The sequence below is a fragment of the Budorcas taxicolor genome, chromosome 8 (assembly GCF_023091745.1).
Source record: "Budorcas taxicolor isolate Tak-1 chromosome 8, Takin1.1, whole genome shotgun sequence".
Taxonomy (NCBI): domain Eukaryota; kingdom Metazoa; phylum Chordata; class Mammalia; order Artiodactyla; family Bovidae; genus Budorcas; species Budorcas taxicolor.
This window is the reverse complement of record NC_068917.1, coordinates 60,405,936-60,413,363: the sequence shown is the minus strand read 5'-3', so window position 1 is coordinate 60,413,363 and position 7,428 is coordinate 60,405,936.

The following is a 7,428-nucleotide window of genomic DNA, read 5'->3' as shown; positions in this document are numbered from 1 at the left end:
CCTTTGCGTCCAGGATGCTCCAAACTGGCATCTTTCCATAGAAATAACCAGACTGAAGTGTCAACTTTTGAAAAGGCAATTTCTTTTTTTTTTCTTTTTAACTTTAAAAAAATAATAATTTATTTTGGAGGCTAATTACTTTACAGTATTGTAGTGGTTTTTGCCATACATTGACATGAATCAGCCATGGATGTACATGTGTCCCCCATCCTGAACCCCGCCTCCCACCTCCCTCCCCATCCCATCCCTCAGGGTTGTTCCAGTGCATTGGCTTTGACTGCCCTGTTTGATGCATTGAACTTGGACTGGTTATCTAGTTCACATATGGTAATATACATGTTTCAATGCTATTCTCTCAAATCATCCCACCCTTGCCTTCTCCCACAAAGTCCAAAAGTCTGTTCTTTGTGTCTTTTTTGCTGTCTTGCATATAGGGTCATTGTTACCATCTTTCTAAATTCCATATATGTGTGTTAATATACTGTATTGGTGGTTTTCTTTCTGACTTACTTCACTCTGTATAATAGGCTCCAGTTTCATCCACCTCATTAGAACTGATTCAAATGCACTCTTTTTAATGGCTGAGTAATATTCCATTGTGTGTATGTACCACAGCCTTTTTATCCATTCATCTGCCAATGGACATCTAGGTTGCTTCCATGTCCTGGCTATTATAAACAGCGCTGCAATGAACATTGGGTACACGTGTCTCTTTCAATTCTGGTTTCCTCTGTGTGTGTGCCCAGCGGTGGGATTGCTGGATCATATGGCAGTTCTGTTTCCAGTTTTTTAAGGAATCTCCACACTGTTCTCCATAGTGGCTGTACTAGTTTGCATTCCCGCCAACAGTGTGAGAGGGTTGCCTTTTCTCCACACCCTCTCCAGCATTTACTGTTTGTAGACTTTTTGATAGCAGCCATTCTGACTGGCATGAGATGGTACCTCATTGTGGTTTTGATTTGCATTTCTCTGATAATGAGTGATGTTGAGCATCTTTTCATGTGTTTGTTAGCCATCTGTATGTCTTCTTTGGAGAAATGTCCATTTAGTTCTTTGGCCCATTTTTTGATTGGGTCATTTATTTTTATGGTATTGAGCTGCATGAGCTGTTTGTATATTTTTGAGATTAATTTGTCAGGTGCTTCGTTTGCTATTATTTTCTCCCATTCTGAAGGTTATCTTTTCACCTTGCTTGTAGTTTCCTTCACTGTACAAAAGCTTTTAAGTTTAATTAGGTCCCATTTGTTTATTTTTGCTTTTATTTCCATTACTCTGGAAGGTAGGTCATAGAAGATCCTGCTGCGATTTATGTCAGAGAGTTTTTTGCCTATGTTTTCCTCTAGGAGTTTTATGGTTTCTGGTCTTATGTTTAGATCTTTAATCCATTTTGAGTTTATTTTTGTGTATAGTGTTAGAAAGTGTTCAGAAGTGAAGTCACTCAGTCATGTCTGACTCTTTGCAACCCCATGGACTGTAGCCTACCATGCTCCTCCATCCATGGGATTTTCCAGGCAAGAGTACTGGAGTGGGTTGCCATTTCCTTCTCTAGAGGATCTTCCAGACCCAGGGATTGAACCCAGGTTTCCCACATTGCAGGCAGACACTTTACCATCTGAGCCACCAGGGATGTCCTGAAACAAACAATGAAACAAGAAAGTGTTCTAGTTTCATTCTTTTACAGGTGGTTGACCAGTTTTCCCAGCACCACTTGTTAAAGAGATTGTCTTTTCTCCATTGTATATTCTTGGCTCCTTTGTCAAAGATATGGTGTTCATAGGTGTGTGGATTTATCTCTGGGCTTTCTATTTTGTTCCATTGATCTATATTTTTGTCTTTTTGCCAATACCATACTGTCTTGATGACTGTGGCTTTGTAGTATAGACTGAAGTCAGGCAGGTTGATTCCTCCAGTTCCATTCCTTCTCAAGATTGCTTCGGCTATTCAATGTTTTTTTTCTTTTTAAATTTCCATACAAATTTTGAAATTACTTGTTCTAGTTCTGTGAAAAATACCGCTGGTAGCCTGATAGGGATCACATTGAATCTATAGATTGCTTTGGGTAGTATACTCATTTTCACTATATTGATTCTTCCAATCCATGAACATGGTATATTTATCTATCTATTTGTGCCATCTTTGATTTCTTTCATCACTGTTTTATAGTTTTCTATATATAGGTCTTTTGTTTCTTTAGGTAGATTTATTCCTAGGTATTTTATTCTTTTCATTGCAATGGTGAATGGAATTGTTTCCTTAATTTCTCTTCCTGTTTTCTCATTGTTAGTGTATAGAAATGCAAGAGGTTTCTGTGTATTAATTTTATATCCTGCAAGGAGGTTTCTGTGTATTAATTTTATATCCTGCAACTTTACTGTATTCATTGATTAGCTCTAGTAATTTTCTGGTGGAGTCTTTAGGGTTTTCTATGTAGAGGATCATGTCATCTGCAAACACGGAGAGTTTTACTTCTTTTCCAATCTGGATTCCTTTTATTTCTTTTTCTTCTCTGATTGCTGTGGCTAAAACTTCCAAAACTATGTTGAATAGTAGTGGTGACAGTGGGCACCCTTGTCTTGTTCCTGACTTTAGGGGAAATGCTTTCAATTTTTCACCATTGAGGATAATGTTTGCTGTGGGTTTATCATATATGGCTTTTATTATGTTGAGGTATGTTCCTTCAATGCCTGCTTTCTGGAGGGTTTTTATCATAAATGGATGTTGAATTTTGTCAAAAGCTTTCTCTGCATCTTGAGATAATCATATGGTTTTTATCTTTCAATTTGTTAATGTGGTGTATCACATTGATTAAGTTGGAAATATTGAAGAGTCCTTGCATCCCTGGGATAAAGCCCACTTGGCCATGATATATGATATTTTTAATGTTGTTGGATTCTGTTTGCTAGAATTTTGTTGAGGAATTTTGAAATGGTAATTTCTAAAGAGACTTGGAATTGCTTAGCAATTCTCGTAGGGGTGCTGCAGACTTGTTTCAGTCCTGACACCATCTGCTGGCAACTGGCATACATCTACTCTACATAGCATCTCTCAGCTCTGGACAAAAGATGCTGACAGTGTCAATAAGTGGATTTCACCTTAACAGGTTAGATTGGGAGGATACTGTTCATCTCTTACAACAACCAACCTCTGGGATCTAATACCTGATGATCTGAGGTGGAGCTGATGTAATAATAATAGAAATAAAGTGCACAATAAATGTGCTTAAATTGTCCTGAAACCATCCTCTCCGCCATCACCTCCCCAGTCTGTGGAAAAATTGTCTTCCATGAAACCAGTCCCTGGTGACAAAAAGTTTGGGGATCAGTGTAACACTGATTATTCAGACTGTTCTCTCTGGGAAGAAAATGTGTATTTCAGTATCCCTTCGAGTTTGGGTGGTGTATATCTCTTGCAATGTTAAAGGTTATATTATGCATTTTACCCAAAAGGGAGTGTGCTATAAGGCTTGCACAATTTCCACCTGTTCTGTTAATTGTCAGTGTTAGCATTTTTTGGATGCATGTGGCCAGCAGAGCATGATACTATTTCTTTATTTTACTCACTCTGTGTCTAGATGGAGAGGTAACCAGTGTAACAACTCAGCTTTACTGTATGCTGCGGAACTGATAAGTAAGCAAGAGCCAACATGCAAAGCCACTTACAAAAGTGAGGCTGGAGGGTCCAGGAATCAAATTACTGTCTTATTTTGTACATACAAATATCTTTATAGATCTGTTAAGGGCTATACAGCTAAAAAAAAAAAAAAAAAAAAAAAAAAAAACACTGCAAACCTCTTCATTCTAATATTTCTATTTTTGGTGTATTTCCCTTAAGTCTCTTTCTGAGTATATTCACATGTGAACACAGCACTCATTTGACTCTAGTGTATTCCACTCTTCACATTTAGCTATCACAAGTTCTTTCTCCCCATCTGTATAATCTTCACTTATTTTTATTGGTTCCATCAAATAATACACCACCATTTATTTATTAGATTACTTCTGCAATGTTGCATGGTTATTGTTTAACCACATTGTCACTAATAACTACTACTGCATTAAGTATTTCTATAGACAGAACCTTTTTCTTCTTTTGAACTATTTCTTCGGTATAACCTTAAGAATAGGATTGGTAAATCATACGGTGTGAATGCATTATAATTCTGTTTTTCATGTCTGTAATTGACTTTCTTATTTGCATAAAAGTAAAATCTGTTCCCTCCACACAACACAAGCATCTCAACCAAGAGTTTTATTTTTATCAAACATTTCAGGTGTGATATATCCTGAGAATGTTTTATATGGCAAAATGAAAGAAAGGAACACACTGTTTCTTTTTTCGTAATATGAACCATCAGCACTCAAGTGAGGCCTATGTGCCGAAACCTATGCCCTTCTGGTTTTCTTTCTGATATTGTATGAAGTGACCCGTATCTCACTTCTGCGTAAAAGACAGTTGATGAGAAAGACAAAGCTCTTGTTCTTCAGGTGAGTGATTCATTGGTTGATTGCCTAGAGTTTTCCACTTGGGAGCAAATTCCTTCTGTGGTTTCCAGAGCTTGAAGAGACATTAGTTTGCTTTTCAATTTATATGACCATTCTACTGAATCCAGTGTGCAGCACTCTGCAATTGTAATAGCTCTGATACATAACTTCACATTTGGAATGTAAAGTGCAACCATTCTTAATAGTTTGGTTTAATGGCCACTCTTCTTTCCCCTATGGTTTCTTGTATATTATTTTTTTTAAGCAGACAGCCATTCTAATACCACCACCTTCTCCATTTAACATACTCTCTGCAGTGAAAATCCTTTTAAAAACAACTATAGTCCCTTGGAAAGCAAATCACTCAGTATGAAAAAACATTGATCTATGGGAAAAAATGACCCAATGAGCCCTAGTCTGGAATTTTTATTGTTTTCTTTTTTCTCCTCTAAGAAAAGTGAGTATGATGTATAAGAAAATGCATGAGTAAACGATCTGAGCCATGGGGGAAAGCTGTTGTGACCTCCAGGATGGCGTTTGTAAGGTCCCTGGCAGACCATCACCTGTATATTTGTTTTACTTAAATGACTAGATTTTGAATTTTTTAAAAAAAACCCTTGTTTTATATTTTTTAATCCTTATGAAGTTTCAGGTCACTTCTAATTCCTTTTTGTCTTTCACCCCTTTGGCTCATCCCAGGAACCATACCCTTCCTGAATTGCTCTTTCAGTGTTATCTTCCAAGATCAGTAAAGTAAGAGTTCTTACTGTCAGCTCTGGGGGTAGAGGGGCAGCATCCCTGATTCTGTTACCAGGGAAACCAGTATCAGCTGGGTGCAAAAGGTAAAAGGTTCAAACATTTTATTTGAAATAATGAAATAACCAAACCCATTACTCCCCCTCCTCCCCCCACCACCTATCTAATGTCAATTTCCATGGAAACAGGAACAGAAAAGCCAGCAACTGACAGTAAACTCACATGTCTCTTGGTGGCAGACATCCTTTTGATATCCTCAAATGTCAATCTGCACAATACCATGACGTATCCTTGGGCTGGAAAGACTTTTATTTGAAGAGTGAATAAAATAGAATTCACTCAGCCAAGATGTCTGTTCTTCTAACCTTTTATCAAACAAATGATAATTCAGGAATACGGTCCAACTGATTATTATTGCTTTCCATCATTGCCACTTTGACAACGTGCACATCTTGTCTACCATATTTATCTTCCTAATTTCTGGACTAATGCTTAGCAGCAATGATGACTATCTCTAGTGGCTGTCATTTATTTTACCAGATATTTTGACACTCAGAATATATGAGCTTTTCATACCCTCAGTACATAGAATGTAAGTCTTAGTGCTGTTTTTAAATTTTCTCAGTCGCTTCCATCATGTCTGACTCTTTGAGAACCCATGGACTATAGCCTGCCAGGCTCCTCTGTCCATGGGGATTCTCCAGGCAAGAATACTGGAGTGGGTTGCCATGCCCTCCTCCAGGGGATCTTCCTAACTCAGGGATTGAACCTGTGTCTCCTGTATTACAGGTGGGTTCTTTACTACTGAGCTACCTGGGAAGTGTACATTTGGTCATATTATCTACTAATTAATTGATATCCATTTTAGATGTTTTCCCTTCTAGAAGATGTGGGCTCTTAGAATGAAGTAGTTGGAAATCTTAACATACACATATAAATAATTGAAAAGTTCTAAGTTGTCCCTAACATCTGTGGAACTGAATCCCCAACAAGTAAGGGAAATACTGTTTTAAAAAAAGCCTCATCATGGCTGCAGTCAGAGAAGGCAATGGCACCCCACTCCAGTGTTCTTGCCTGGAAAATCCCATGGACAGAGGAGCCTGGTAGGCTGCAGTCCATGAGGTCGCTAAGAGTCGGACAGGACTGAGCGAATTCACTTTCACTTTTCACTTTCATGCATTGGAGAAGGAAATGGCAACCCACTCCAGTGTTCCTGCCTGGAGAATCCCAGGGACAGGGGAGCCTGGTGGGCTGCCATCTATGGCATTGCACAGAGTCGGACACAACTAAAACGACTTAGCAGCAGCAGCAGCAACATGGCTGCAGTTCAATTGAACATTTCAGCAGAGGATGGTTATTTTTTAGTAATGTGAAAAAATTAGTAGACGGGACTCTTTAAAAGGGACAGAGTGCTTCAAAGTGATTTCATCTCTCATTGTTGCCATATAGAAATGCTGGATCACTCACAATATATGAGTTTTTGCCTCTCCAGTCAGCTTTTGTTAAAAATATGCTTCAGTATCCCATCAACTCCAGGCTTCTCTACAAACATTGGTGGTGGTGGTGTAGTCACTGCGAACATTAGAGTTACATTATTTAGATTAAATCGACTAGATGTTCACTATTTAAATTTTAAACCTCAACAGATTTTGTACTTGGTAAATATCAATTGCTACCTATTAATGGTGATATGAAATATGTAAACTTAAAATTCTTTAACACAAACCTGCCTGATTTATAAAAGGCATCTGCAGAGCAGTAACCCTCTATGACAAGTTCTGCTGGAGACCACTCTGTCCTCATCAGCCACATTCCTCAGCATCCATGGCTGGGGGAAGCTTTCCTTCCTGTTAGCCACAACTCAATACGTTTTCTTAGGGTGAGGTGTTGAGGAGTTGGTTGGTTGTTGGTTGAATGACTCACACAAGAGAAGTGCTGAAATGGATTTTGGTGCTGGCCCTCCACCCCCTCCTGAGGGCAGAGAAACATAAAGATAAATCACCAGTTACTCAACATTTTCACAAGCTAAAAGACATTAAGCTTAACATTTTCTCTGTTCCTCCTTCTCTTCTTTTCTCAAATTGACTGTGCAGTGGGCGAGGATGACGTCCTACCTGGCTTGTCTAAAGCCCTTTAGATGCAAGTATAACTTCTTTGAGGTAGACTGGGAGATACAGAGATGTGTATAAAT